At 46.7% G+C, this 21,871-nt stretch overlaps 1 long non-coding RNA gene across 6 annotated transcripts; it reads right to left on the bottom strand.

Annotated features, from left to right (window-relative positions):
* Positions 1 to 1,666: 1,666 nt before the first annotated feature.
* Positions 1,667 to 20,271, bottom strand: LOC148182761 (uncharacterized). 6 transcript variants are annotated; one of them, XR_015774291.1, is made up of 6 exons: positions 20,190 to 20,228; positions 20,031 to 20,092; positions 19,854 to 19,911; positions 19,420 to 19,528; positions 19,132 to 19,246; positions 11,541 to 14,332 (listed from the first exon to the last, which is right to left on the bottom strand). It is a non-coding gene; the product is annotated as an uncharacterized LOC148182761 (long non-coding RNA). The 6 variants fall into 6 exon arrangements; XR_015774293.1 differs by lacking the exons at positions 19,854 to 19,911; positions 20,031 to 20,092 and adding an exon at positions 1,667 to 4,380 and having other exon boundaries at positions 14,157 to 14,332; positions 20,190 to 20,230; XR_015774294.1 differs by lacking the exon at positions 19,854 to 19,911 and having other exon boundaries at positions 19,420 to 19,531.
* Between the last annotated feature and the right edge of the window lie 1,600 nt (positions 20,272 to 21,871).

Below are 21,871 nucleotides of genomic sequence, written 5' to 3'. Positions count from 1 at the left end.
CCAAAGAGCTGAGCCTTCAGTGCTGGCAGGCAGTAATTTTGTATTTTGGAGTATTGTCTTACACATCATTCCCTGACACAGAGACACAGACCATTAATGGCATGATAGGAATAAGTGTGTACCTATCTATATTTTATTACTCATGCCATTTCAGGGGCTTGCAGATAATTAACTCTCCATACTACTTCATCTGTTTTTCCTCAAAAATCTTCCCATTCCACTTAAAACCCTTATTTGTGGTCCAAGCAGCAGCAGATTTAATCAGACTCAACAGGGCCCCAGAACATCTTTGGAGAGGCCATAAAAATATCTGAACACTCTAAACTCAAGCCATGGGAAATGGGATTGCTCCCACCCAGCCACAATGAGCAGCACCCCCTCTCCTATGGCTTCAGGGCTCCTGATCCCCCAGTGACAGGGATCCAGCCCCTCAAACCTGAGTGTTTCTCCAACACTGTGTCAGCCCAGACACACTGACTCAAGCCAACACCACCACTGAACCAAAATATTTTGATTTGATAAAACAAACTCCTCAACTGTTTAGATTTTGGCTGAGCAGACTCACAATGGAGGTTTCCTTTTCAACTTCCCTATTTATTCTCATCTCTGTCATCGTGTAGTTGGGGTGAGCACAGCCAAAGCCATTCCCTTCTCCTTTCCTCTGGATCCTCAGGGAAGGGCCAGGTCTCCAGGACTGTGTCCCACTGCATGGAGCCAACCCAACTGTGGATGACTTCAGGAAACCCTACACCACGGCTATAATGCAAAATTATTATTACAGCACTTTGCTTTCCAGTTGTACAAGCACTTCCCACAAACCCTGTGTGGAAGTGAAAGGCCTCATTTCAATTGTTAATGGGTTTACAGAAGGCAGTGTCCTTCCCAAAACATCCTTGTGTCCCTTTTTTCAATAAAATAACCTCGTGCTTCTCACAGCTCCCCGTGCACAAACCAGCTCTCAGTGCTCACGGTGGGAGGTCTCTTCTCGCACCAGATTAAAGCCAGACAGAATCAATTAAAGCAAAAAGGATGGGGTCTGCTGAGATGACAGAAGGCATTTGGGGCAAAATCTCACAGCTGAACGCAGGAGAGATGCCATTGCCCAGGCTCTTGCTCCCCCATGGAAGCTGTGGCACATTATCTCTCCAGATCATTTCAGACTGCCAGTCCAATGAGATTTCAGCTTTTTTTCTTGCAGTGGCTCATGGGGCTAAATAGGAAGGAAGATACAAGTCAGAGACAGAGGATATGAATGTAGGAGATGATCAGAGGAGAAACTTTGGGAGGGATGAATAACTCCATTACTCAGGGATGACTAATTCCTGTGGGGCCTTGAGATAAGAAAACCAAACCCAGATTTTTGAACCTCACAGATGAACACATCATTGCTTCTTTTAAAGATTCATTCTCCACCTTCTATCCCTCCACAACACCCCCTCAGGATCTATTTTCTATATTTGCACCTATTCTATATCCCCTCAGACCCACCCTGTGTACACCCCCTGCTTTGTCCTGCAGTGACCCCAGGCCATTCCCTTGTGCCTTCCTGAAGGGAATGGCGAGGCCTGCAGCCCATACAGACCCTGAGAACAGATGTTGGCTTTGTAACTTTACTCCCCTCCCCGTGAGCCATGCCCCTCCCTCCCCCCTCAGCTGACATGCCATCCAATTTGTCACCTACAAGGGAGGTCAGGGTCCTGCTGGGTGCCCAGCATCTCTCAGCTTGGGGCACTTAGTTTCACATTTTTTCTCCCACTAAACAAGATGTTCAAGCAGAGAAAGAACAAGGCAAAGAAACTGGCCTGAGAGAAGGATTGATGTCTGATGGGGGAGGATTTTTCTTTGCTTCCCTCCCACCTAAATTCTCCTGGTAGCAGGCACAGATTTCCAGGGGGAAAATGCCTCTGCAAGATCCCGAGACCTTCAGCTTCCTCTGGGAGCAAGTAAGCAGCATTAGCTCTTAGGAGTTTGCCTTGCTTGGCTGATCTGTGGTGTGAACAGACTCTAATTAGTCATTTAACTTAAGAACTAAGACTCCCAAGAGAAGATTTCAGAGGGGAATTCAGAGCTCTTCAGACTGAAATTATCAACTGTGTAATGCAATTGTTCTGCATCACCATCTCATGAGCTCTGCCTCCTTCTCCTCATTTGCCTATTTAAATTGGTGCTCTGAATACTTCCACAGCTTTGCCAAACCATGGCTTGTGCAGCCTCCCTGGAGTCACCTGGAAAATTCCTGTCCCACTGGCTCCTGGGGTTGGGCTGGGAGAGGAAAGTGCAGCTGTCTGAGGATGTGGGGCTGCTCAGGGGCAAGGGCTTCTTCAGCGCTGCCTGATACAGCACAGAGAACACAAAAACTGCTGAAAAACTCCAGATTTCCAGCAAAGGGATTCCTAGAGCTGGATGTTCTCAACACTAGACTTGGACTGGACTGTTTTAAGGCTGATCTTTATTTAAATCCCAATCCAGGTATCAAACTTGAGCCTACATCTTCAAATGATTCCAATATCAGCTGAGCACTCCCAGGACCCCAGTATTTTATTATAGGCAGCCACAATGCAGTGCTAGTGTTTGCTACTTTCCTGATGTACATCCAAGGGATAGGAAGATTGGATCTGTGGCATTTCCAGCTCCACTATTGTCATGCTGAATTACCTTAATACAATATTTCCCGCAGCTTGTACTATTCCTGGTAGAATACAGAATCATTAAAGTTGGAAAAGACCTTTAAGATAGAGTCCAGCCATTCCCCCAGCACTGCCAAGGCCACCACTAACCCATGTCTCCAAGTGCCACATCTACATGCCTTTTAAAAACCCTCCAATCAATCTGGCCTTGGACACTTCCAGAGGGCCAGCGACAGCCACAGCTTCTCCGGTAAACCTGTGCCAGGGACTCAGCACCCTCACAGGAAAGAGCTTTTTCCTAAAAGCTCATCTGAACCAAGGTCTGGCTGTGGGAAGGAAGGAAAGGGTCAGCGTGAGGCTCACAAACACCAGTGGAAGCCCTCGGGAACTCCATTCCCTGCCCACACACTCTGGCAAACCTTGTTCTGCAGAGCTGCCCGACACGGTGTGGCACAGGGAGGGAGGAAGGGATGGATCCACACTGTCCCCAAGCCCCAGCGCTCCTGCTGCTCACCCAGGACCATGGACAGCAGTTCCCGGTGCGCTCCCAGCCCAGCGCCGGGCACACGGTGGAAGGGGGCTGGATCCCTTGGCTCCAGCCCAGGACACCCACACAAAGTGTCATGAGCCTGTTCTGCTCACCCTGGGTGCTGGAGCTCCTCAGTGAGCGCACAAGGGCCCCAGGAACACCCTTCTCCCTGCAGAGTTCCGGTGAACAACTCATAACAGGGCAGAGAACTTGGAATCTCTGCTCTGCTGTAAACAGAAGCCTGTTCCCTGCCCCATGTCCTGACAGTATCCAGGATGTAATGTCAGCACCCAGAGAACACCTGTGACTCTTTTAGCTTCCACCAGAAGCAGGCCCTGGTTTCCAGGACACACTCTGAGGGTTTCTGTGCAAAGGACAAGTTCTTACACACCCACATTAATTCTGTTTCACCACTTGTGCCAGAAGAATTCCCCAAACAAGAGTGCAATGGCATCTCATAGGATTTTTGGCATGGTCCTTGTGGACCCCTTGCAACTCAGGATGTTGTATGATGATATGATCTCCATTTAGGAGGGGACAACACCACTTTACAAACCAAAATTACAACCACACAACCCTGGATATATACACAGCACCAGGAATACTCATCCTTCCAGAAGGAAAGAAGAAACAACACGTTCATCTATGCCATAACTCTGCAAAATGTTTTAAATACCAATGCCAGCATATAATTAATCAGTTCCCTCACACTTCCAGCTCTACACAGTCGTCTCAAAATAAGTGGACCGTCAGCTACCACTTTTACTTTGACAAGGAGCACATCACTGAGATTCTACAACTCAGTACTCCTACTTCATTCTCATTCAGCATCCAAAGTTGAACTTGGAGGACAGGGAGAATGAGAGCAATGGCTAGTGACAGTAAGCCTTGATAGGGTCATGGGCTTTGCGACAGCTCCAACATGCAGGCGGGTGAAAACATCACTCTCAAAGCAAAGGGACAGAGGGGAGAAGTGAAGAAGGGGGAGAGGAAAGAAAAAGGAAAGGTTGATGGACAGTTGGACTTGTTGAGGGTGAAATCAATTAAAGTGCATCAAATCCAGAATTCATGCTTTTTCAAAGTGACAAATATGTGCTGGAAACTGAGAAAGACTAGGGGAAAATAATGTCTTTGACCTCCCGGAGACCGGCTGTTCCTTCCGTCAGAGGAGCCAGAAGTGAAGTGAGACGCGTTCATGATAAATTGTAACAGCCAGGCAGCCACCTTAAAAAAGAATGAGGTGAAAAGGTTACAGAAGGGACCCAAAATGCAAAGAATTCAACCAAACATCAAGATAAATCAGCTCAGGCCCGTGTGTGCAGGGCCAGCTTTCACAGAGCTGCTGTGGCTCATCTCAATTTGTTAGCCTGGCCTGAAGTGTGACACACACAGCTTGTTTACAAAAGCTTTGGAAAACATCCGTACAAAGGGCTGCCTCACCTCAGCCTTCCCAGGTGAGGCGACACCATGATCACCCTGCCTGCCATCCCAGTTTGGAGTTTGTCAGACAGAAATTACTTGGATGCACACAAATATCCCCCAGCAATCCTGTACTTTACGAGAAAGCTTCCCAAGAGTTGGACACCTCTCTCCTACTAAAGCAGACATAAAATATTCACACTTCTGAAAGTTTCAAAGCCTTAGTAGCTCTTATTTTCTCTTGCATTTGGATAGAACTTCCTAGTTTCGAGCTTCAAAGTGTGGTTCAAATATTTGTCTGGATGCTTCCACTAATCTGGAACTTTGGATCTTTTTCCTGTATTAACAACCAGAAATTATGAACTCTGGTGATTACTCTCATGCAGAATAGTTGAGTGCAAAGCTCAAATACTTTTAAAGAATTGATAAGTATATTATACATGCTAATAAAATGTTTGCAACATTGTGCCCTATTTGGAATATATTTGTTCAGTCCATTAAATGTCCAAGAAAATGTATCAGTGCAGGTGAAATAGAACTCAACATAAAAAACTGACACAGTTCACCTGACAGTGATGTTCTCCACACAAGGTAAGACTTCACCTTCACCTAAGGTAAAGCTCCCCAGCGCTGCATCTAATGGTTTATGTGAGCTCTAACAAAGGCAAAGCAGAATGTTGGGGAATATTTAGTGCAGTTCTGCACCCCCATACACCTCCCCCTCTAATGCTCAGACTCTGACTGCAGAGTCCCCACTTCAGCCCAGGTGTTTGTGATACAGGGCCCTCCTCAAAATATTAATATGCATCAATGGACACTTCCCCAGATCTTCAAGAGCTGCTCACCTCTGACTACTTCCAGACTGAGCCTTGAGGAGGCCACTGACAACGCCACGGTTCCTCTCCTGTCCTGAGCCTTTCCTGGCACTGACAGGACTGCAGGAAGTGATTTATACCAGAGGTGCTCAACCAAGCCAGTTCACACTACTGACTGCTGCAGGACAGCCTGATCACAGGACCCACAGGAGATTGCAACTGCAGCACAGAATTCCTCATGCCTGGGACCCTGGCTGGCATGGAGTCCTTGCTGTGGCCAGTGCCTGCACTGGGGAGTGGGGTTTGGCTCGGTGCTGCTCCTGGGAGGATGCTCAGCTCTCAGGTCCTGGCTGGCATCCTCACAGCTCTGCCTTCAGACAGCACTGGTGAGCATCTCACCAACTGCTCCTGACACACATGCCCACCCCACTGCTGTGGCATTTTTCCTCACGACAACCTTCCCTGGATGGTCCCTTCCCCGAAACAGCATGATTCTCTCAGGGAGACACGAGTTCACATCAACAAATCCTTCCCGACACTGCCCCGAAGCACTTTCGCTATGATCAGCTATTCAGAGTGATGGGACACACTAGTTAGATCTCTCTGTGTGTTTATCAATCCCTTCTCAGCCATTTTCCTCTGTAAATCCGTCAAATCTTTTCCTTCAAGCTCTGTGGGAACAGTTAGGAGCTATCTCCTCAGAGGTGCCTGCCCTGCCACTTGGATTTCATCCCGCTCCTGGAGAAGTTGGATGTCAGCAATGGCTAGCACAGTGCAGACACAGCAGCAGCACTGCTGCCAGTGCCCTTGGAGTGACAGGATCCACACCAAAGACACCATAAAATGCCTTACAAAACCCCCTGTCCCCAGGCAGGGGACTGGGAAGTGTCCTCTTAAACTGGGACAGAGAATGAAGAAAGGGAAAAGCACAGGGACGAATTCAATTGAGTAAAAAGTCTGTAACACCACAAAGCAGACACAAATTTTTTTCTGAGAGGAGCCAGGGCAGGAATCTAGCAGCTCCACAGGATCTTACAGGATTTTAAGGACACAGGACTTAGAAGTGTATTGGACAGAAGGCATATATTACATACCCACACTCACATATTACACATCCACTACAATCCTGCCATGAACATCACTGAAGCCACATACTGCCACCCATAGATTCAGACCTGACAAATGGCCTTTCATCCTTCCAGGGAATTTGAGCTTGAAAACCCACACATCTTTGCTTGAAATAGGGAGCAGCAGTCAGTCTGTTTGCCTTACAGTGACACTCGTAACCTTGGTGCAGGCAGTGATTTGCCAGCCAGGCTGGATGTGCCCAGATGCTGTCCTGTGGAACTGCCCTCTGCAGCTTACATGCACTTTGATTGTGCACATCTAGGTCAGCATCCTGCATCCTGACAAACATCAGAGAAGGCTTCTTTCTCCTTTCACCCTCATCATCAGCCGAGCCAGTGATCAGCCCCATTCTGCGGTCAGGGAATGCAGCACAAAGCAGTGACAGGACCTGGCTTGGGAGTCAAGCCCTTATCAACAAGCTCCAGGTCCTCCACACCACCAAGCAGATGACACCATGCACATAAGACTAAATTGTGAAGCTTCTGGGAAGATACACCTGGTGGAGGGCTGACAAAATCTGTAGGTATCACCAGATATATTTTCTCAATTGTACAGCACTGCCACTAGTGACAACCCAAAATTTAGAACAATCTCTAGTCTCCAACCAAGCTGCCTATTCCAAAGAGAGCTACAAGGATGGTGAAGGGTCTAGAGGAATGGCAGAGATCACTTGGGATGTTCAGCTGGAGGAGACTGAGGGCAGAGCTCACTAGGGGCTGTAGCTCCGATCTCTGCTCCCTGTGAGCAGGGACAGGAGCCAGGGAAAGGCTGGGGCTGTGCCAGGGAGGTTGAGCTTGGATATCAGGAAAGGTTCTTCCCCAGAGGGTGCTGGCACTGCCCAGGCTCCCCAGGGAATGGCCCCGAGGCTGCCAGAGCTCCAGGAGTGTTTGGACAGCGCTGCCAGGGACGCCCAGGGTGGGATTGCTGGGGTGTCTGTGCAGGAACAGGGGCTGGACCCCATGATCCCTGTGGGGCCCTTCCCACTCAGGATATTCCATGATCCTATTCCTTGCTCATGCACCAGCCAGAACAAGCACACAGGATCTGGGATCCTCCCCTTGGAGCCCTGCAGGGTGGGGCAGGAATCTCCCAGAGCCACCTTTTGTGCTGGATTTCATCAAGGGAGCTGGATAGGAGCAGAGGGACAAACGGAATTATAGACACAAAACCAACAGAACACTTTACCATCCAGAAAAAGGGGTTCTGTCACTGATTGAATAGTTTCTGTTCCTGCTTCTGATGTCTCCTGTCAGAAGAGGCAGATGAGAACAGACCACGTGGCAGGAACAACTTCACTAAAATCACTCTGGTAACAAGCAACCAGACAGCTCCGTATCCAACACATCCACAAAGGGAAAAAAAGCCTCCAAGAGTCACAGAACAGTTGCTATTCTTCTAGGACTGAATCTGGGTCTTTGTCCAAAAATAGTTGCCATCCAACCATCAGCATTTTTAATATTTGGTTTTGTTGCCTCTCCCTAAATTACTCTCACAAAATCTTTCATTTTAAAAGCATTTTGATTCTTTTTTTCCCATCTCCTCTAAATTATTTTCCTGTTTTTGAGGACTTCAGGACAATTTTGTTCTAAAACACTTTTTGATGAGTTACAGAGGAAGATGAAACTTTTGCTCTTTAAAGGAACAAGATTAGTAATCTTTTTTTTGGCTACTGTTTCATTACATCTTGTTAGAAAACTGAACACTTTTCTTTTCTTTTTTAAAGAGAAAAAAGTAAACATGTAAACAGTAAAACGTGCCCAACCAACAGCTTCTCTTTGCTGGTCCTTGACATTTGGCTTCACCACAAGTGCTGCCACACAAAGCCAGGCTGCAGCTATTAGGTCATATAAATGATAAAGCTTTAGTTTTAGAGGGATAGAACAATTGAAAGGAAAACAAAATCCCACACCCAACCTTTTTCCTTATTAAAGGACTGGCTCTAGAGAAGGACCAGAGCTGAGACACTGGAGTCCAGCCATAGCACGTCACTAACACACACCACATGTGCTCTGTGCATGGGAGTGACCAGGGCTGGTGTTTACAGCCCAAAACTCCTGCAGAAGCTGGTCGGTGTCCACCAAGCAGCACCAAGTCATCACACAAAATGGGCTTCCATCCCCTGCATTGTCAAGAAGGGTCAGCTCCAGCCTCCCCTGGAAACCCCAAAATAGAATGCTTGTTGGGGATACCAGGACCTGATCCTAATCTGTGACTCTAAAGCAGCACAGGGGAAGAGGTGATAGATTTTACCATGAGTTTGTCTTTCCTGATCCCCAGCCATTGTGTGCTGGTGAATGAAATCCATCACCAAATGAAAAAGGCCATTTCCTCCAAACATAAATCCTGGAATTACTGGTGGGGAAGGGAGTTCAGTACAAGTGCTGTAACACTGTGCCACGCACGTAATTCAGCTGGGGTAATTCACAGCTTCCCAACCTTTGGAAAGCCTGACTCCCAGAGATTTGTGAAGGACCTGAAGCTTTAGCCCTCTCCTCCTCCCCTCTGGTACAACTTCCTACACCAACCCTCTGGGACATTAAATCTTCCAGTTGCCATTTTCTCCTAGGCAGGGAGGATATGAATTTCATAACTCCTCAGCTGAGCTGCCATCAAAAGCCATGAAATACGACAGGAAACCAAGAGCATGGCCTGGCGAGCGCTCTGTGCACAGCCACGAGAACCCAGGACTGGACAAGCCATTAAGAGCAGCATAGGTCCATGGGGTGGGTGAGGGAGAGCACTGACACTTGAGCAGCTCAGAGAGGGATGAAATCAGAGCAGAACAGTGCCAGAGCCTGGGCTGAGGCTGGTCATGCACAGGAAAACCTGTGCTTAGCAAGGAGTCACTCTTTACATGTCTGACTCCAGGGCTTGTGGAGGGACTGGGCTGCCAGAAGGGCTGAAGGAGGAAACCAAACCCTGAATTCAGGCACGTAACAACTACAGGAACAAACCCCTACCTGTTTCTCATTGGAGCTTGTCCCTCTATGCTAGAGCCATGGTGAGGGGAGACCTGGTGATGGCATGAGGTGACACAACCCAGTTGCAGAATTATGGATTTTTATACCAACATGTAACTTCTAAACTTGAATTCTCCATATGAGCTGCAAAGAAAAAATCCAAAGGTGGCCTCAGGCCAGCCAAACAGGAGAGCACTGAGGGACTAAGCTCAAATACAGCTCCTGGACCAATGAGCAGAGGTGGATGAGCCCAGGTGAGGCTGGTTAGGGAAATCAGACCCTATGGGCACACCCAGGCCCTGCCAATTTGTACTTAATACCTGCTAATAGGAAACACCTGAATATCATCAGTGACCTTTCAGCTAGAGAAATTTCTTCATTTTTGTGAGGGGATTTAACTCTTGGAAAACTGGAGTAAAAGGAATGGATCACCTCAGAAGCCACATCAGCTGTTGTCTTCCCAAAGCCCAGGCTCCTGATCAACCCCCACTACTGCCCAGGTGTTTAAACCTGCTAATGAGGCTGAGTTTAAATCTGAACTGGCACAGCTGCAGAGGATGTGACATAACTGTGCCCCTGAAATAACCTGACAGCTTGTCCTTAAAGTCAAAATATCCTTTGATAACTTTGCAGAGGCAAAATGGACCCAAACTGGGGCTGAAAAAAGCACCTGACAAATGTCACTTGTGTGGAACCCTGCCAGAGGGGAGCCAAGCCCTGAGGACAAGGAGCAGGGATTCATGTTCTTCACAAGGTGACAGCTCTCCAAACCCATCCCCAAGCCCCAGCCTGGCTAGGACACCAAGGCCCATCTGAGCTGCAGCCTCTGCTTTTGCACCTGCTCTTTGCTTTTCTCGGCTCTCAAGTTCAGGAGATGAGTTAAGCACATAAAGAAAAGAAATGGCCCTTTTACAATAAGCTTTTTCTTTCCTCCTTTCCCTTTATCATACAATCACAGAATGGTTGGGTTGGAAGGGACCTTAAAAGACCACCTAGTTCCAACCTCCTGCTCCCTGCAGGCAGCTCCTTGGCACTTTGTGCTTTTGCTTGCTTTCTCTTCCAAGTTCCCAGCAGCATCCCCCCCACCCTGCTGTGGCAGCATTTCTGCCCCACAGGAGATAATAAATACATCCAGGCTGTCAAAGCCCCGTTGTTTTGGCTGGGAGGAGGTGGTGTCCCCCTGCTGGGTGAGATGACTTCCTACTGGGATGGATGGCTCTCCCCTCACTGACAGCTCTCCAACAGGGAGCAATCGCTGTCCAGCTGGGAAGAGCAGGCAGCAAATGTGGCTAAGTGGCACTTAGGACTGATGAGGGCAGGGAGGGGTGACAGGAGCTCAGCCCTGCTCACACCAGCTCTGCTGCCAGGGACACAGCCAGGATGCCTTTGCTGGCCCTGCCTGGGATTCCCCAAGCAGGGGGTGGCAGTGAGAATTAGGAATTTAATATTCCTGCTCAAGTCTCAGGGCAAGTGTCAGCCTTAATCCTGCCCAGGCTTGACACCTGGAACCAGCAGCTCCCAGTGCCTAATATATTAGTGACTGGGAAATTCAGGAAGACATGAAGGCGGACAGGGAAGAACGTCTCCCTTTGCCCTTGGGAACACATGTTTTCCATAGGCTCTTCACACTCCCCAGGCAGAAAATGTCCTGGGCAAAAACTGATCCTGAGCTGCACACTTGGCATAGATTTTTGGGACAAGAGATAGCAGGGAAGTGCCATTCACTTGGGAAATGGACTTCACATGGAAGAAAAAAGCATAAAGAAAAGGGTTGGCCTGTTTGCATTTCCCAAATCAGTCCCTGAGACAGCCAGGTAAGGTAAGGAGCAGACACCTGACCTGCAGGTCATCACCTCACCCCAGGAACCTGCCATGGTGCTGCTGTGGGTTTGGGTTATGCCAGCTGAATTACCTTTGGACTCTTGGCTTTTTGAATTAAATCCACAGAAAAGAGTAAAATGAGTATTGAGCTGCTGTGATGAGACCGAGTGGGATCACAATGAGTCATCTGGAGTTTCTAGTTTCTCTAGACCGGCCTCTTCAAAGACACTTAAGGGAATCAATTGCCCATATCCCACTCAAATCCTCTCTGTATGTGGTTTGTGAAGCTTAAAGCCCCTTTCCCACTCCTACAACCTCCATCCCTCACCTCTGAAGTCTCTCTAGTCCATTATTCTGGAGGCTGGTTTGTGAACAATGTGTTCACTTTCCGTACTGCCTAATGAAGATGTTCCTGGCCCTGAGCATTAGATCTACTGCACACTTAATGGAAAAAAATAGCTCTTCTTATCATTGGTGGGTCAGATGAGTTTCTTGGCAGTGAGGGTGGTACAGTTATGTGGACAATCAAACAAGCCAGTGATTATTGACAATGCATTTTTGAGGAAATCATTGCTGTTTAAACTCTAATCACAACAATACCTCATTTAAAAGCATAAAAGCTTTCACTCAGCAGACCTACCTTTTTCTTTTTAATAGCTAGACAATTAAATAAATCTCCTGACACTTAACCATCATTTACCCAACAGTCAGAAAATGGGTTCAATATCTTTGCATTAGTTAGATGATGATATTAGAGCAAAAACTGAACAAGTACAAGCAGGTGAAGGAAGATCTGGGAGGAGTGTGTGCTGCACTCAAGTATAACAGAGTTACCTTCTGCAGGGAAGAACAGGATTTTTTGGTCTTCCCTTATTCAGACACTGAGATCATTTTTAGCATTAATGTGTTGCATAGATTCTAGTGTTCTTAGGGAAAAAAAAGCAGTTGTTCCCTCTTTTAAAGGCTGTAAACTGAAATACAGGACAACGCCACTCCAAAATTCTGTGTCTGGATCAGGAATTGAGTGTGTGATGAATTGTTCAAAAAGTAACCTTTCTACACGTAACCCTCAGCAAGTCTTTATTTTGTCAGCATTTCCATAAAACCGGTACCTGGAAACTTTAGAGTAAATGTGGATTAAAACTCAACAGGCAAAATAATCTGGGTTCTCATGAATTTTTGCAGGCATTTTAGGAAAGGCTGCATGATCTTACAACAGAGCCCCTAAATTAGCACTGAAACAACTGGGATTGGCCCTGCACTTGTCTGAGCAACAGCCCCTGGCAGATCACAGACCTTTTATTACCCCTGATCCCAGTGGTGCTCTTAAGTCCCAGCTCTAGCACTTCTACCTCATTAGGTTCCTCAAGTGAAGAGCACGCCCTACTGATGCCATTATTCAGAAGCTGATGCTAAATAACTACTAAATTTATTGCCTTCTGCCTGCTGTCAGCTGCCAGTAGCTGTAATGGGAGTGTCCTTCTCCTTTTCAGAAAGCAACAGCCATGATAGAAAATTCAATTCTTCCAAGCAGTGTTGGAGTTTGAGATGTATTATTACATATTCATTACCCTATGCTGAATTTCATGGGCTGCTTTATGATGTGCATTGCAGAAATAAAATATAAAATGGAAAGGAAGGCCATTGATCCAGCCTCTTTCCAGACCCTAAATAACTGACAGCTACATAAACAGTTAATTGTTTCCTGATCTCTGCTTAGTCAATTTTTAAAGAGATCCCACAGATAAATTTTATAGAGATGGATCATTTTTTTTACCTCCCTCACACACCTCCTTTTGGCTGAAAAATATGGCTCCACAAAGGTGTTTATGATGGGGTGGAAAGAGTTAAGGCCTCCTCTTCCACTCCTCCCTCTTGATAGTTTTAATTGGCTGTTTGATGACCTGAGCACCTCTTCCATGGGCATCAAAAAGGCCCTGCAGGAGGGAGGGGAGCTTCCAGACCAGGGTCACCCTGCTTGGAACAGGGCCATCAGTCAATGCCCTCAGGATGGATCCAGTGTGGGCCAAGAGCCCTGATGGACACAGAATAACTCCCCTGGCCATAACCCCAGCAGCTTCAGAGGGGTCACTGGCCCCAGGGCCGGCAAACTTCAAACCGGGAAAAGGCAACCGTGAGCAAACAGCAAAACCCCCAAAGCCAACACAGAGGAACCGTCCTGGTGAACCCCCAAACGCAAGGTGAGGGAGGTGAGAGAGCCAGCAAGGAGGAGGAACCCTGAAGGGACAAAGTAGCACAGGTCTCTACCAGTCCTGGGCATCCCTCAGGGAACAGAGGCACCACCACAATGGGACACCACAGTGACAAAAACGTGCTTTCCACAACAAAGTGAATTAGGGCGCAGATCTATGGTAACAGCAACCACAGTTCCTTTCTGAGATGTGTGGGGGCTATCATGGGGCTGTAAGAACATCTGTGCTATTGAAAGAGCAGAAAGCATGGAAGAGCAGCTAAAAGAAGGAAAAGTGGAAATATCTTTTTCTGGTGAGAATACTGGCTTACATTGGCCTCAATAGCTAAAAAAATTACTGCTTCATATGCTCCCTGGTGTGAGAGCTGCAGTAGCAATGGCTTGTTTATCTTGGACAGACACTCCAAACACCTCAAGCTACTTGAGATCCTCTGCTTCTGAACTGAGCATAACGGAGGGGTGATCATCCAGGTAACTGCCAGCTCGAAGGTGTCAGTCACTTCAGAGGCAAAATTTTCTGAAGAAACAGCTCCTGAATCACATGAGCATATCCCAGCAGTGGGAGCACGTGCTGAAGTCAAGTCCCTGTTTCCCTGTTGCTCTGGAGACCAGGCAGGAGCTTCCTAAAATCCCCAGGCCACTTACCCCGGGGGCTGTGCGCTGGTTTCACACCCTCTGGCCTTGCCCCTGCCCTGGGCTGCACCTCCTCGTGTCGCTGCTCACGTCTTGGGGCTCAGAGGCTGCTCTGCTGCAAATATTTGCACACTCTGGGGGAGGAACACAGTGCATGGCCCCCAGGGGCAGGCGGCTCCCTATTTATCCTGGGATGGCAAACGACACAGAGAGCAAAAAAGAGAAAAAGGCAGATAAGATAAAACTGTGTTACCAGGTCTAACAACACAAAATCAACAAAAATTATCTGCAAAGACCAACAAATGTGGCAGCAAGGGATCCTGATGGAGGGCATTGGATCACCCAGAGGACTGGTGAGACAGAGCTGTTTGGCTCTTGGAATGTCCAGTATCAAATCATGGGCAATCTCTGTCAGTGACTCAAGACATTTTACATAAAAAGATGCTATTGTGGTCTTTGCCCTGCCCACACCATGAACCTGTAACTGCAACCAGCACCTTCATAATACAGAACTGAACCAAAGACTTCCCCAAACATTCTAATTCCAGAACAAGCCCCAGGCTGATGTGTGCCTGAAGAGCGGCATGAAACGCTGCAGCAACTAATTCCCAGTATGTCATGGGACTGGATATTTCTCCCAGAAGATAGATTCACCCAGCTGGGAAGCTTTTCTCAGTCATTTAAGAACATCCACATTTGCTGAAGTTTTAATTAATGTGTGTGGTTAATTTATAAAGACAAACTGCATAATGATGAATCCAGAAAGGGGAAATAGAAAGGAGGTACTGGGAGAACTACATGTGAAAACCATATGGAAGGGTGTTCCACCAGGTTGGAACCAGATGGAAGAAAACATTGTCCCTGGACACTGTACAGAGTCCTACTGATAACAGATGATAAATCATTCACTGAGTGTAAGCAGGAGGGTGAACATCACCACAGACCGAGCTGTGCAGGGACAACAGGACCACGAGCTGGGGGACATTAGATAAAAGGACAGCATGAAAAACTCAGATGTCACCCCCTCATGTTGATCTAATCGGCGCCATTATCAGCAGGGACAGCCCAAAGAGCTGCAGAAAGGAACAAAAGCAGAGCAGCAGGGGAGGAATGCTCTGAGGGAAACCACAACACAGCCGAGTCAGCAGTAAAGAGAAGCTGAACAGGGATATGGGAGAGTTGTCTGGATGTTCACCCCTACAAAGAAGATATGAACTTAGTCCTGTCTCTGAGCTCTAACTTTTCTGTGTGAACTCTGACAAGTCATTTAAGGTCACCTGAAGTTAAAGGGCACCCTCCCATTCACTCCAAAGCACTGCTGCCTTCTCCACCACACTGCATTTCCCAGGGAGCCAAAACCCTTCCACACTCCTGTTCAACTCGAGAGTTCTTTGTGACATCTCTCTCCTCAGGAAGGACAACTGCTCTTGACACAAGAGGACTCCAGGTCAATTGGGCCAGAAGACAGGACAGCACAAAACACAGAAGTGGCACTCAGAAGTAGGTTAGACAGAAGGTGGCTGTGCTTAGTGATCAGTTATTTATTCACAGCCATCAGTATCAAAAAGCATGGCTGCCCACAGGAGTCCTGCTCAAGATAACCGTGGAGCTGCAGATTTCAGACAGACAGACAGTGAAAGCTTTCCATCCAGCTGAACTCTCCAATGCTCTTTATGGCCCCAGAGGTCATTCCCAATCACAGCTCCTCTGCTCTTGCCAGTCTCTTCGTTTCTTTGGTCACAGGGAATTTTCCTATGGGGAGGAGGAAAGCCTAATAATAAACATCACTACTTCATTCCCCCATGTGCACAATTATCTGTGTAAGCACCAAGTGACTGCTTGCCTTAAGAAAGGCCTGAAATCTCTCTTGCAAGTACAGTGAAACGTTTTTTAGTGGTGAAACCTCTGTAACAGACCCCAGAGCAGGATGGGTCACTGTGCACAGAGACACACACAGACAAGGAAGCTGACCAAAACACACACATGCAGGACCACCAAGGATGACCCTAAATTAGACCACCCAGTCACTCTGTTGGCCCTGCTTTGAGGAGCCAGGATCTCTGAGTATAAAACAGTGTCCGCACGCGGGTTCCTTGGCCTGCGTTTTAGACCATCGCATATCTCCAGTGACTTCCTGCCACTGACCCTCACAATAAATCATTCTAGCCAGCCTCCCTCCCTCCTGGCAACATCCTGTTCCTTCCTCAAAAATCCTCCCACTCACAATTCCAAGGTTTGATATCAATCTTAAATAAATGCCTCTCTGGACTGGGCTGCGTTCCCTGAGCCACCTTATCTCCTGCCTCTCCAGGATGCTGCAGTTCAACAAACACATGCAGAAGCCCCTTAGGCCTTGCTAATTTTACTTCCATCCTTGTGTTCTCTTTCCTTTCCCTGTATTTTCTCACAGGGAAGGGATCTTCAAGAGAATGTACACTGCAGTACAGCCATGTGCTGTGACTTCTGAGAGGGAAAAGTGACAGCCCAGAAAAGAGACAGCACTGCAATTTTCTGGATGAAATATGGTGAGAAGAGAGTCCATGGCAGAGGCTTTTCTCCATTGTCTCCCTTGCTCTGGCTTCCCTCACTTCCCAGTTTAGGTGAAGGAAAACTCTGTAAATACATCTCATCAGAGTCCCATCTTCAGCATCCAACAGACAGGGACCAGCTGCCTCCATCTGAACTTTCCTATTTCCATCCAAAGCCCAGCTTGAATGAGGCTGAAAGCACCAGCCTCCCCTCCCCAGATCACCACTGCAGAGCCTACAGCAGGCCAGCCAGCCCAAGGTCTCGCAACCCCGTATGTCAGCTGAACAATTGAACTGAGCAGGATGAATCCAGGCCTGACACCAGTTATGTCTCTGGAAGACCACAGAATAATGTGCAGTCAAAAGGAACCACACTGGCCCCCTTGATCCATCAACGTCAGTGAAAACTGGTTCAGGTTGGATTTAATTTAATTTTCACTCAGGAAATCTTTCCCCATATATTTAATTCTTTTGTCAATTCTGTAACCTTTTCTGTCACTACTTTTACCCAGCACCCTCAAAATCTTGCGCCTGGCAGGCAGGCTAGACTCCTTCCAAAGAATGGTTTCACAAACATCAATGAGATTTGTCTGCCTGAATGTCACACTTGCAAGGTGGTACTGGTGCTTACCTGCTTGCCTACTCTTCACCTTATCTTCCTCTGCTCTACCCTCATCTTTCCTTGTCTTTAAGGGCACCAAAATACCCCGATCATCTAATCCAACTTCCCAGAGACCATTTCAATGAGGACCTGTTTCTGGCTGAAGAAGAATTCCTTGGGTGTCCCCAGACTCACATCTCTTTTTTAAAAATGAAAGTGTAACTAATTCATTCACTTGATAGCGAGCCAAGGATCATCTTTGAGAAAAGCAGCAGCGACCTAGCACATTTCCAAGTCAGAAGGAAAAGCTGGAGGAGAAGCAAAGAAAACAGGCTCTAGTCAGAAAAACCAAAGTGGGGTGAATAAGTTGGCATGGCAGGCTCCTAAAATGCCCTCAGAGTTTCTAAAGTAATCTTATTCCAGCACATGAATCCCAGAGATGCTCTCCCTCTCCTTATCATCCCACTCATTCAACCATGGCACTGACATATGTACTTAGCAGCAGTTATCAGCAGTGGCACAGAAATAAATGGCAGGTATCAAAGAATCAAGGTCATCAACTCGTCATGAATATTTCAGAGAAAAAGCAACATGAAAAGCTCCAGTGTCCCAGGCTCTCAGATTTCCAGCAGAAGGAATAAAACACAAACCACACACACACGGGGGCCGCTGGCTCGGCCATCACATGCACGGAGCTCATTTCAAGGCAGTACCACATATGTTACAAGACAATCTGTCACATTTTAAAAATATATAAATATATATTAGATATCTCCTCTGTATAATGTGCAAACTCTAAGCAGCTGGCAAGAGGGCAGTGGTGATTTAATGCAAGAAAACTGTGCTTTGCTGAAGGGGCTGGGGACTGAGGAGCTCGGGCTGTAACAAGAAGCCTCTTTGACAAAGGCGCAGAGTGGCATCTTTTCACACAATTATATGTGGGTCACATTAACCTCTGCTGGGCAGGATTCCCCTGAGCTGCCTCTGTCTGTGTCACTGGGAAGAAATCTGAGATTCCTCTCTCCATCTCTTGCTTTTTCTCACAGCATTGGGCATTGCTGGTAAAGGATGGAAAGGGAAATGGGGTTCCCACTGCCAGCACAAGTTTCCCACTGAGCTCCAGAGCAAACTCCACACTTTAGGGCCCAGCAGTCCCACTAATGAGATATGTTAATCAAGGGAGAGACCTGAGATTTCCAGCTGTGTCACTGCACTATAATAGATATACACATTACTATTTATAACCCAAGAAACTCTGCTAAGCTGCCCTTTCCATTTGTATGCCACATACCGATGGGAACTATTTGAATTTTGCTCTGTGGATGTGGATTGAAGGCAGACACATTTTTTCACAGGCTTTGGAGGTTCCAATTTTCTCCTGTCCAGTACAACTCAAATTCGTAAAGGAAAATTTTATCAAAACCATCATAATTTATTAAACAAAACAAGTATTTCTTTAACCAAATCAATTGTGTATTCCACTGTTCTGGGTTGGCTTGTTTTTTTCAGTCTTTGCAGAGAATTTATTTATCAGGCAACTCTGTTTCTGGGAGTGGGGTGACTAATTTCCAATAAGAATAATTTCCCACTTTCTAGTGCCACAAAAGTCTGTTTTTTACAGAATTATTTTTGTTTTCCAAGCACCTCACCATATTCTTTGGGCTCAGCTGGTTTGATGTAGTCTATAGCAAATGGACTTTATGTCCCATGGCAAACTGGATTTAAAGGACAAGATCTTCTAAATTTGAGAAAGTCACCGTGGAAACCCAGCTTTCCTTTATATTAAAACTGGTTCTTTCTCAATGAACTCCTTCTGGAAATAAAGGAAACATTCCTTACAGTGACAACTGATACTTACACTGTCATTCAACTCCAGTCCTTGTGCTCCTTCACACATTTCCAGTCCCAGTGGGCTGCAGGGTTTTGAACTTGCAGGACACAGTAGCTGGGAAGCCTCTGAAGATGGCTGGAAACTGGAAGACAAGGACACAAATGGGAAATGCCTGGCAGGACACCTAAAAACAAAGATTAAACCCTACAATTTGAAAGGTATTTGGACATTTTTCACATGCTGAGATGAGCTGCAGATTGTGGGCTTATATTAAAGTACACTGGGGCATTCCCAGCACCAGTAATTGCTGCTCACCTTTCACCCTCCGCTGCTCATTTCCTCTCCATGCCAAAGTGCTCTTTCCACTCGCTTGTGCCAGGAAAACTTGCTGTGACCAGGCACTGAACCAGACAGAAGAACTTTCCTGCTTTAAACAAACAAACAAACAAAAAACCAAACACATGAAACCTTTTTTTTTCCCCTTTCCAAGCCGGATGGCTCCTCCCACCTGGTTCCCAACCACAGGAGTGGCTGTGCCAGCAGGGCAGCAGGAACAAGAGGCTGAGAGACAACAGGGTCTTAAACCAATGTTACCACCAAGCAATTTGTAATATCAAACCACAGGCTAAATCTCAACTAAAAGCTTTTCAGGTTCAGAGTGAACACCTCTATTAAGATGAATTAAGCAATTCACAGCATTCAGAGCTGCACTTTAAAACGGAGTTTAAATCTTTATTTTCAACACTTACCCTTGTAGTGAAAATGGCCTGAAAGAAACCAGCTCAGAAAAGCATTAACTCCAGGTTTCTGCAGAAGAGGGTTTGTGCATATTCATTCTGGTTAATACAAAAGCCTCTCTGCACTGCAGTCACTGCCACAGGGGCTCCAGTACACTGCAGAGACCCCAGAACTACCTTAAAACTCACCAGTGCAAGTCCTGATAACCATCTAGTCTCAACAGCACAGGCTCAGCATGGGCTAATTTGTCCTGACAAGATTATTTGCAAATTAGGTGAGGAGGTCAGACAGCTGCCACATAATGACATAAAAATGTAGTAAACAATGGCTCCAAGTTTATGCCCTACCTATTTTTATGTGTTTTTCACTTCACATGCCCCCACAGCACCAGCTTTCACCCCACCTTAGCCCAGGATGTGTTTAAATCCCTTGGCCAGGCTGGATTGCAGGTGTGTGCTCACCTGGGCTGGGTGTCTTTCAGCTGGGAGGTGTGAAATAGATCCTCAGCTGGGAAGGCTCCAGTGTGGTGAGGCAGAAACTGGATCAATGGATTTAATCACGTGTAAAACCAAGGAGGATGAGAGCATGGCTTGCCTTGAAGTAACAAAATAAGTGGTTTACACATGAGGATCTGTGCTAGATGTAAGATCCTGCCCCATCTGTAGGGCTAAATATCAGAAGATGTTACTGTGAGAACAATTTTGGAACCCAATCAGAACATCCTCCTCCATTAACTCTGCACAGGATCTGTCCGTGTGTTGTCATGCGGAGGCAGGAGCTGCCTGTCAGGGGAATGAGCAGAGGATGAGGCATTTCCCACGCACAAGGATCCAAACCCCATGGACTCACATGAACCCATTCCAGATGTCCCAAATGTTTGTAGTGACACGTGGCACGAGCATGCCCAGATGACAGAAGGGGCTGGAGGAAGTCTCACACTTGTCTCTCATTCTTGTTTTCATAGTCTGTTTGGAAAGCACAGTGCTGGAGTTTATCCCCTGCTCGGTATTTTTGGGAACTGCTAACACAAGGAGGATTGCCTGGTTTGGGCCATTGTGTGCCCCATGGGAAACAAGAAAAGGGTGGATCCCCTAAATCCTATTTAGATATAAGAATGGGCAGGCCCCACAGGTCAGTGTGTGCACACAGGGCTCAAGGGCAGCCTGGACACACCCTGTGTCACCTTCCAAAACTCTCTCAAGAGGCGAAGTCCTTAGAACAAACATCAGAAATGCCATTGGACCAAAAATCAATGCAGCTCGATACTGATCTCTACCAAAAGCCACTGTGTGAAGGAGAATACAACACTGAGGTCTTCCCAGCACTGATCTTCCCCTGCTCTACCTGGCTTCTATTACAGTAATTTGCTTAATGAGTTCCTCCATCAGGTGGCCAGCACAGCCATCCATGGAGCCACCCTCCAGTTGCACTCCTAAATGTACCTTCAATGTATTTACGCCTTTGGCCACTGGATTCTCTGGCAGTGCCTTCTGCAATCTGCTCAGCCACAGCTTATTTCCTTTTACCTCTTTCAGACTCATCACCTGAAGAGTTCTGCCTTCTCTCTTGTAAGAGCTGTTCAGGAAACTTTTCAGTGCAATTTCATTGGGAAAGATCAATTAAGTAAAACTGAAAATTCTTACAAAAAAACTTTATTCTTAGCTTAAAAAAGAATTTAATTTTTTAGTTTTTAAAAAAAAAAGTATGTTCTCAGGACCTGCATGGGGTTTCTTCTGCCTCTTCACTCTATGCCTAGTTTTTAGGGTTACCTGAGTATCAGGTACCTGGAGTTTCACCCTATATTCAAGTATTTAACCAGGTGCACAAAACTGAATATTCCTGTGTCTAATTCTGAGCCAGGTAGATGGATGCAGTACAGATCCCTTCACCTGATCCAGTATCATCAGAAAACCTTTAAAGTCAGCAATAAGAAATTCCTAAGGCATGATTCAGTTTATCCTGAAGTGAATCATGAATCACTAAACTGGAACATGGATGAGTGAATCACGTAAACATCTCCAGTGTAAAC

This window comes from Pseudopodoces humilis, chromosome 20 (genome assembly GCF_049639895.1).
Source record: "Pseudopodoces humilis isolate 2021_Gansu_Grassland_sample_001 chromosome 20, ASM4963989v1, whole genome shotgun sequence".
Classification (NCBI taxonomy): domain Eukaryota; kingdom Metazoa; phylum Chordata; class Aves; order Passeriformes; family Paridae; genus Pseudopodoces; species Pseudopodoces humilis.
This window is presented reverse-complemented; position numbering and strand designations above follow the sequence as displayed.